This window comes from Mesoplodon bidens, assembly GCF_964165515.1.
Source record: "Mesoplodon bidens genome assembly, chromosome: 3".
Taxonomy (NCBI): Eukaryota; Metazoa; Chordata; class Mammalia; order Artiodactyla; family Ziphiidae; genus Mesoplodon; species Mesoplodon bidens.
In genome coordinates this window covers 8,570,312-8,579,068 of record NC_138178.1, presented here as the reverse complement: position 1 = coordinate 8,579,068, position 8,757 = coordinate 8,570,312, and the positions used below count along the sequence as shown (strand labels likewise).

Sequence of the window (8,757 nt, the reverse complement as noted above, 5' to 3'; positions counted from 1 at the left end):
CTGTTCAGTACATGATTGAAAGAAGAGTGGTTTGACTAAACCCCTGACAAAGGTAGTTGGAGCATGGTACATGTTCATCCCTCTGATGCTAAAACTTATGCCCTAAGAGGAGGAGGAGAGAGTCCTCTATATTTAAGAGGACTTAAAATATATGGATATTTCTCTGCTGTGACACACCTAGACCTTACACTTCTAGTATGTTGGAAATTGCTGACCAAACTTAAATCTCCAGGATTCAGGACTCATCTGGGTTTGCCTGGAGGGCTGGCAAGGCAGATCCCAGGCCTAGCACCAATCCTGAAGGGTAATCTTTTTTTAAAAAAAGTTTATTTTATTGAAGTATTGTTGATTTACAATGTTGTGTTAATTTCTACTATACAGCAAAGTGATTTGGTTAACCATATACATACATTTGTTTTCATATTCTTTTCCATTATGTTTTATCACAGGGTATTGAGTATATTTCCTTGTGCTATACAGTAGGACCTTGTTGTTTATCCATTCTATATATAATAGTTTGCATCTGCTAATCCCAAACTCCCAAACCATCCCTCCCCCACTCCCCTTCCCCCTTGGCAAACTCTCTATGTCTGTGAGTCTGTTCTGTTTTGCAGGTAAGTTCTTTTGTGTCATGTATTAAGATTCCACATATTATATAAGTGATATCATAGGATATTTGTCTCTCTCTTTCTGACTTCACTTAGTATGATAATCTCTAGTTGTATTCATGTTCCTGCAAGTGGCATTATTTCATTCTTTTTTATGGCTGAGTAGTATTCCATTGTATATATGGAATACCACATCTTCTTATCCATTCATCTGCCATTGGACGTTTAGGTTGTTTCCATGTCTTGGCTATTTTAAATAGTGCTGCTATGAACATAGGGGTGCATGTATCTTTTTGAATTATAGTTTTGTCTGGATATATGCCCAGGAGTGGGATCACTGGATCATACAGCAACTCTATTTTTAGTTTTTTGAGGAACCTCCATTCTGTTTTCCATAGTGGCTGAGCCAATTTACATTCCTACCAACAGTGTAGGAGGGTTCCCTTTTCTCCACATCCTCTCCAGCATTTGTTATTTGTAGATTTTTAAATGATGGCCATTCTGACCATTGTGAGGTGGTGCCTCATTATAGTTTTGATTTGCATTTCTCAAATAATTAGCAATGTGGAGCATCTTTTCATGTGCCTGTTGGCCATGTGTATGTCTTCTTTGGAGAAATGTCTATTTAGGAATTCTGCCCATTTTTTGATTGGGTTGTTTGTTTTTTTGTTGTTGAGTTGTATGAACTGTTTGTATATTTTGGATATTAAGCCCTTGTCAGTTGCATCATTTGCAAATATTTTCTCCCATTCCATAGGTTGTCTTTTTGTTTTGTTTATGGTTTCCTTTGCTGTACAAAAGCTTGTAAGTTTGAATAGGTCCCATTTGTTTATTTTTGTTTTTATATCTATGGCCTTGGGAGAGACTGACCTAAGAAAACATTGGTACAATTTATGTCAGATAATGTTTTGCCTATGTTCTCTTCTAAGAGTTGTATGGTGTCCTACCTTATATTTAAGTCTTTAAGCCATTTTGAGTTTATTTTTATGCATGGTGTGAGGGGACTGTTCCAACTTTATTGATTTACATGCAGCTGTCCAGCTTCCCCAACACTACTTGCTGAAGTGACTGTGTTTTTTTCCGCTGTATATTCTTGCTGAAGGGCAAGCTTTAGCACAGCAGGGCCATACGTCATCCTCCTGAACACTCCTCACAGCATTAGGGATGCTCAGAAACCTACACAATGGCCCAATATGGGGAGGATGGGGCATGTGATTCAGGCTTCTCTCTTCTGTAGGGAGAACGGGCATTAGCAGGTGGGCTGTCTTGATGTCCAGGGCCTTGAAGAGAAGCCTCAGCCTGAATGCAGACCCCTGAGCAGCAGGAGACAGGACGGCGGGGAGGAACCTTCCTGGGACCTTCAGGCCTTGAGAGGTTGGGGAAGTGCCTAGCCTAGTAGGGAACCACAGTTAGACTTGGAGAAAGAAGTACATGCCACGTGGCTGTGAAAGGACACACATATCCATGAGATCCCCCCCATGAGATGTCCCAGAAATGATGACAGAGGCTTTTGGGGTGGCCGAGGAATCCTACAATGGTAGACAGGGTCAGAGCTAGAGAACTACTTCATATAATTTTACTGTGTAATGTCTTGTTTGGGGTCTGTCCTCGGCCAACAAGCAGAGCTCCCACCCTCCTATTCAGTGAATGCCCAGAGGTGGAACAGCTTGAGGCCACCGATGAGCAGAAACAGCCAGAGGTGGCCTCAGGGCTTGGAAAGCTCACCGAGTGAGCACCTGTATTTGGTTTGGCTCACGAGAAGGGCATCCTCTCTGCTCAGTAAACCCCAGATCAAGGGCTGATCATCTAAGGTATGCGAGGCAAAGGTGGCAGGCAATCTTTCATTAGGTTTCCTGGGATAGGGCCATGCCTGGCTCACCTTTCTATTACCTTCTCACCTCTCATTGGTACCTAATATATGTTATCTGTAGACTCTGACTGAATTGGATGACAAGCCAGAGCTCCTTCTCGGCCACACTCTACCACCCTCTCATCCCTCATCTTTATCCCTCCAGAGCGCCCCCTGGGGAACTCTAGTAGGTCCTACCTAATGGATCCAGAGTGAGAGGAAGCCCAGAGAAGTGAGGGATATAGTTTGCATGGAGGCAAAAACAGAAGGAATGGAGGGAGTGTGCTCAGTGAATGCCAGGAAATGGGGGAGGTGGCTGGTCACCTAATTACCAGCTAGATTACTGCTCCCTCTGTATCCCTGGCTGCACACGTCTGCCCTGTGAATGGCACCACAGGGTTAAAATACCATAACTGAGGTCAGAAGGAGGAGGCAAAACATCCCATGAACACTGTCGCCTCCAGGGCTGACACTGGGAAGTCTCCTGAGCTCTGCATCTGGACGTGACGTTAGGAGGCCAGGGAGGGTGTGGCGGGTAGCAGGGAGGTGAGGGCTTGTGGTGTTTACCATCCTTGTTTGAGCACAAGAAGATTCTGGAAGCTGGGCACTTTGAGGAGGTCTTCAGTGACCCAGAGGCAGCACTCAGTCTCCAGAAGGCGGCGTGACACCTACATTTGGGGGTCTCTGTCCTCTTGGCAGACCTGGCTTCCCACAGAACCCCGTGCTCAGAAGGGCCCTGCACATGGCTAATGCTCTGCTGCTACCATCCTGAAATCCTTCATTTTTCTTATTTAATCACTTTTCTACTGTGGCAAACTATATGTCCCAGTGTTTTACGATAATTAGAAAGAAAACACACCCACACACTTCATAAAATTTGTCATTTTAAAGTATACAATTGGGACTTCCCTGGCAGTCCAGTGGTTAAGAATCCGCCTGCCAATGCAGGGGACATGGGTTCAAGCCCTGGTCCGGGAAGATCCCACATGCCGCGGAGCAGCTAAGCCCGCGCACCACAACTACTGAGCCTGTGCTCTAGAGCCCGCAATCCACAACTACTGAGCCCGTGTGCCACAACTACTGAAGCCCACACGCCTAGAGCCCGTGAGCCACAACTACTGAGCCCACGTGCCGCAACTACTGAAGCCCATGCATTCTAGGGCCAGCATGCCATAACTACTGAGCCTGCGTGCTGCAACTACTGGAGCCTACGCGCCTAGAACCCATGCTCCACAACAAGAGAAGCCACACCAATGAGAAGCCCGCGCACTGCAGCAAAGAGTAGCCCCGGCTCACTGCAACTAGAGAAAGCCCACGTGCAACAATGAAGGCTGAGCACAGCCAAAAATAAACAAACAAACAAATAAATAAATAAATAAAAATTTAAAAGTATACTATTGAGTGATATTAATTACAGTCATAGTTTAGTACAACCATCACCACTATCTATTTCCAAAACTTTTTCCTTACTCCAGATAAAAAATCTAAACCCGTTAAGCAATAACCCTCCCTTTCCCTCTCCCTTCAGCCCCTGATAACCTCTAAGGCATTTTCTGTCTCTATGAATTTGCCTATTCTGGATATTTCATGTAAGTGGAATCCTACAGTATTTATCCTTTTATGTTAAGATTATTTCTTGGGACTTCCCTGGTGGTGCAGTGGTTAAGAATCCGCCTGCCAACGCGGGGGACACGGGTTCGAGCCCTGGTCCTGGAAGATCCCACATGCTGCAAAGCAACTAAGCCCGTGCACCACAACTACTGAGCCTGGGCTCTACAGCCTGCGACCCACAACTACTGAGCCCACACACCACAACTACTGAAGCCCACGTGCCTAGAGCCCGTGCTCCGCAACAAGAGAAGCCACCGTAATGAGAAGCCTGCGCACCACAACGAAGAGTGGCCCCCGCTCACCTGCATTTTCAGTTTGCACTGGGCTCTGCAAGTTGCTGGAGTTTTCTGCAGCAAACAAGTTGGATCTCTGCTTTTAAAATCTGGATCTCTGGACTTCATTGGGGAGGAAAAACTTTTCCCCTACTCTCTTATGTTCAGTCCCTGAGGGCCTGCGAATTTAACCAGCAAAAGACAGATTAACAGGAGAAAAAGAAGATGAGTTTGATTAATATTTTACATGCACAGAGTTCACAGAAAAAAAGTGAAACTCAAAGAGGTAGACTCAATTTGGGCATTTATATATCATCTTCAACAAAGGAAAGGAGGTTTAGGCTTCTAGAGAATACATTGTGGAGAGGTGACTAGGAAATACAAGGAGGAAACTAATGGAAGATAATGGTTTTGTTTGTTTGTTTTGTTTTGTTTTAAATTTTTGGACATCCCGAGCGGCTTGTGGGATCTTAGTTCCCTGACCAGAGATCAAACCCATGACCCCTGCAGTGGAAGCGTGGGTCCCTAACCACTGGACCACCAGGGAATTCTTGTGGGTTATTTTAATAAGGTCTGTTTATGCAGATTCATCTCAGTGACAACTCTGTCTTGGTGATAAGAGTCTCTCTCCTCTTTCTGGCACAGGAGAGGGGGAAGCCTTCACCAAGGGAATTTTATGCCCTGCTTTTAGGCAGAAAAGGGGAAGGAAGAACTCATCCTGCGTCTTGTTGATTCTCACTTGCCTTCAGTTTAAAATTATCCTTACGCCACAGTGGCATATTTGGGAATGGCACATCCTGGTCCCTTCAACTTGATCTTTAGAAGGCCAGGCAGCAAGATGGTCTTAGGATGAGTTTGTCACTCCCGGTGATTACCTACCTTGTCAGGCCTGTGTTTCCTTACCTCTAAGGTGAGTCTTGTGTCCTGGTGCCACCCTGTGCAGCCAGTGCAGAGACAGAGCCCAGGGCTTGGAAACCATAAGGTGGCCTGAGTACCCAGCACAGGCCCTTCAAACCCAGCTCCCAGTTGGTGAAATGACCCACCGGCCCATCCCAGGGGAACCCCCAGAGGGATGTTTCCAGGATATGTGATCAGCCTGGTAAGGAAGGAGCCCTATTAGAAGACTCTCCAAGAGGTATGATGGACCAAACCGGTTTGTAAAGCAGCTCCAGCCACTTGGGGGTGGGGAGTGGACTGTTATGTGTCTAGATGAGCCCAAATCTGGACGCTCAAACCGTTCTCTCGATGTTTGGTTTGCTTTTAACTTAAGATGGGCTTTCACTTTTCTTCCCTTTTTATCTTTTCTGCAGCCGGGTGCTCGAGATGCTCCAGCCCAGCCTGTTTATCTTGTGAGCTGCCGAAGGCCCACCTCCCCCTGCCGCAGCTCCGTCCCCGTGTGATTACATCTTTCCTTGGTTATGGGGTTTTGACTGGCCTTTTGTATAATGCTAAGCCACAATGGGACTGGAATATTCTCCCCTTATTTTTATCGGGAGCTTTTATTTCCTCAGCTGTTTAGTTAAGTGTGCCTGTTTCTGGTTTTGCTCCTGGTCAGGAAAGGGGCCCAGGATTCAGGGAGAAGATCAGATGCCCTGGTGTGTCAATTGGTCTTTCAAAGAACGAAGCAGGAGTTGATCACCTGCTGAAGCTCAGGGCCAATGCAGAGCTGCCTCCCAAGAGGCTAATCAATTTCAATTAAGGAGATTAAAAGCCCCGAGCGCAGGGAGGGCTGGTCACGGGTTTCTGAATGCCTTGCTTCTCCAGCAGCCTGAAAGCAGGCCATGGGCCCCAGAAGCGCGGGATGGTGTCTTCTGGGCCAATGTCAGGACAGCAGTGAGGGGTCAAATGCAAAAGGAGAAGCTGGCTGAAGGGGCTCGTGATTCTTCAGGAATTCTTCAGGACGGACCTGTCAGCGTCCTCAGCCCCATCAAGTGTCCAGTATCCCTAGTCACTGAGCTGTCTCAACCCAACCCAACCCAATCCCCACCCCCGCTTCCTGGTGGGACCACCCTGGGCTCCCGGCAGCTGCCTCTGATCTGCTGTGTAGGTGAAGGACAAGCCTTCTGCAGCTTCCAGGTGGAGAGCTGGTACTCCTCGTCTGGACCCTCCTTCTCCACTGGGCATCCCAGAGGCTCTGTGTCTGCTACCTTTCCGAGCTGCTCGGGCATCCTAGAGGCCACACTCCCGAGAGGTAGGGGCAGAGGCCAGAGTGGGACGTCTGGTGGAGGAGAGGGGGCTTTGGCATCACACAGACCCAGGGCTGAGCCCACCTCCGCCCCTTACTGGCTCTGCGTTGGCCCTGAGTCAGCACGTGACCAGCCTGTGCTTGTTTTTTTTTTTAAACCAGTGGACACCCCAGGGCATCCAATCTGTGCCCAGGCATCCGAGTGAGCCTCACTTTCCATGTTCATCAAAGGAAGCTCTCCACCCTGGTCTCACAGGGTTTGCCGGGCGCACAGGAAGAACGGTATGTACCTAAAGTGTCTGATGTCCCCAAGCCCCCTCTGATTGTGGTGGCCCAGGGTAGACAGGGGACCGGAGGCAAAAATTACACTCAGCTCCCCAGACCTGGAGATTTTTGTTCAGAAGCCAATAAATCAAAACATCGCGAGGATTCGATGCACGTGCTTTGTGCACTGTAAATGCTAGGTAGGTGTCGAAGGACCGGGCGGGAGAACTGGGGCCCTGGGGAGAAGAGTGCAGGACGCAGAGGAGGAAGGAGGAAGGAGCCTCCAGGAGGGGGAGTGGCCTGAGGCTCATGAAAACCACGGTGTCTGTTAGGCAGGAAAGAGAAACCAGGTACAGCTTCGTGGGCAGCAGCAACTACGAAGACAAGCACAGACTTTGCTGGGAAGTCCAGGAAGCTGAAGCCACCGTCCCCCTGGCCCTCAGGGGTGAGGTTCCCTCGAAGGACTGGCTATTCGTCAGGGGGGTCTCTTTCTTCTCTCGGCTGCTTACCTTGTAGCTACTTTCCTATTAACAAGACAGCCTGGGGAATGAGGGGGGCAGGGAGGGAGGCTCATTTCAGGCCATTGGGCTTCTTGTTTAATAATCTAAAGGACAGGATGGCCGCTGTAGAAAGTGACCTTATCAAGAAGGAGGGGGTCACAGAGCTCCAAACCCTTGTGGGGAGCCAGGTACAGGGCAGGTCACAGACTTACCCAAGGTCACGCTTGTTAACAGCAGGGCCAGTCTCCTGCTGTCCTGCTACACCCCCCAGCCTCCCGGGCCTGCTTTCATCCCTGACCTACTTCTCCCAGGATAATTGAGAAATGAGTGATGGGAGCTGCAGGCTTCTGCTTGCTGTCGAGAGCTGGGTGGCTGTTCATCAACTTTTAAAGCATCTGGACCCTTCTCTAAAACAACAACAAAATCAGTCTCAGGCACGTCGCATTATATAAAAATGGTCTTATTCTTGATACAAATTTATTTCACAAATGCAGAAAAGTGGAACGTACCATTTATACTGAAGAGGAGGAAATGATTGCTATAAGGAGATTTAAGGTTGCTAAGAATGGGGTAGGAGAGTTTCCAAAAGGAATCCCACCTCGAGGTGGGACTGGCTTTGTGGGAGGGACGGGATGACGAGCCCCAGCCCTACCTTCCTGAGATGGAGACCCGAGGGATGGCACAAGGGCAGGTTGTGGCCCCCAAGTCAGGCAGTAGGAAGGGGATGGCGTGTGATGTGTCCTAGGACCTGCCTTCAAACCCAGCACCTTGTAGGGACAGGTTTGTGTCCTGGGGAACTGGCTTTGTCATGTCATGTCATGGGAACCCTGCCAATTTTGTTAAGGACCCGAGGGAGGAAATGCTGCCAGTAAAGGAAGCACCAGACGGCAGGAGGCCCAGCCTCAGCCACAGAACCTTGGGTTGTCAGTAGCAGAGCCAGAGTCTTTGTCCATTCGGGTTGCTATAGCAAAATACCACAGACTGGGGGGCTTAAACAACACACATTTATTTCTCACACATGGAGGCTGGAAGTCTGAGATCAAGGTGCCAGCAGACTTGGTTCCTGGTAAGGCCTCTCCTCCTGGCTTGCAGACGGCCACCTTCTCACTGTGTCCTCACAGGGCAGAGAGAGAACACTCTGGTGTCTCTTCCTCTTAAAAGGGCACTAATTCCATCATGGGGGCCTCACCCTCATGACCTCATCTAAACCTAATTTCCGCCCAGAGGCCCCACCCCCTTATACCATCATACTGGGGGTCAGGGCTTCAACATGTGGATTTTGGGGGGACACAGACATTCAGCCCATAACACCTGGGCTCTATGCCTCCCCATCATCTCTTTGTCTCCCTAGTCATTTATGCTGGCCTCTGGGCAGTGCTTCTCAAGGTGTCCATGGTAAGGAACCAGTTTTTTTTTTTTTTTCTTTTGGCCACCCCCCTCAGTTTTCAGGATCCTACTTCCCCGACCA

The 8,757-nt window shown here is 48.6% G+C and overlaps 1 long non-coding RNA gene across 1 annotated transcript; it reads left to right on the top strand.

Annotated features, from left to right (window-relative positions):
* The first annotated feature begins 5,656 nt into the window (after positions 1-5,656).
* On the top strand, positions 5,657-6,783 carry LOC308613447. The gene is made up of 3 exons (XR_014015255.1): positions 5,657-5,755; positions 6,388-6,531; positions 6,688-6,783. It is a non-coding gene; the product is annotated as an uncharacterized lncRNA (long non-coding RNA).
* The last annotated feature ends 1,974 nt before the right edge of the window (positions 6,784-8,757 follow it).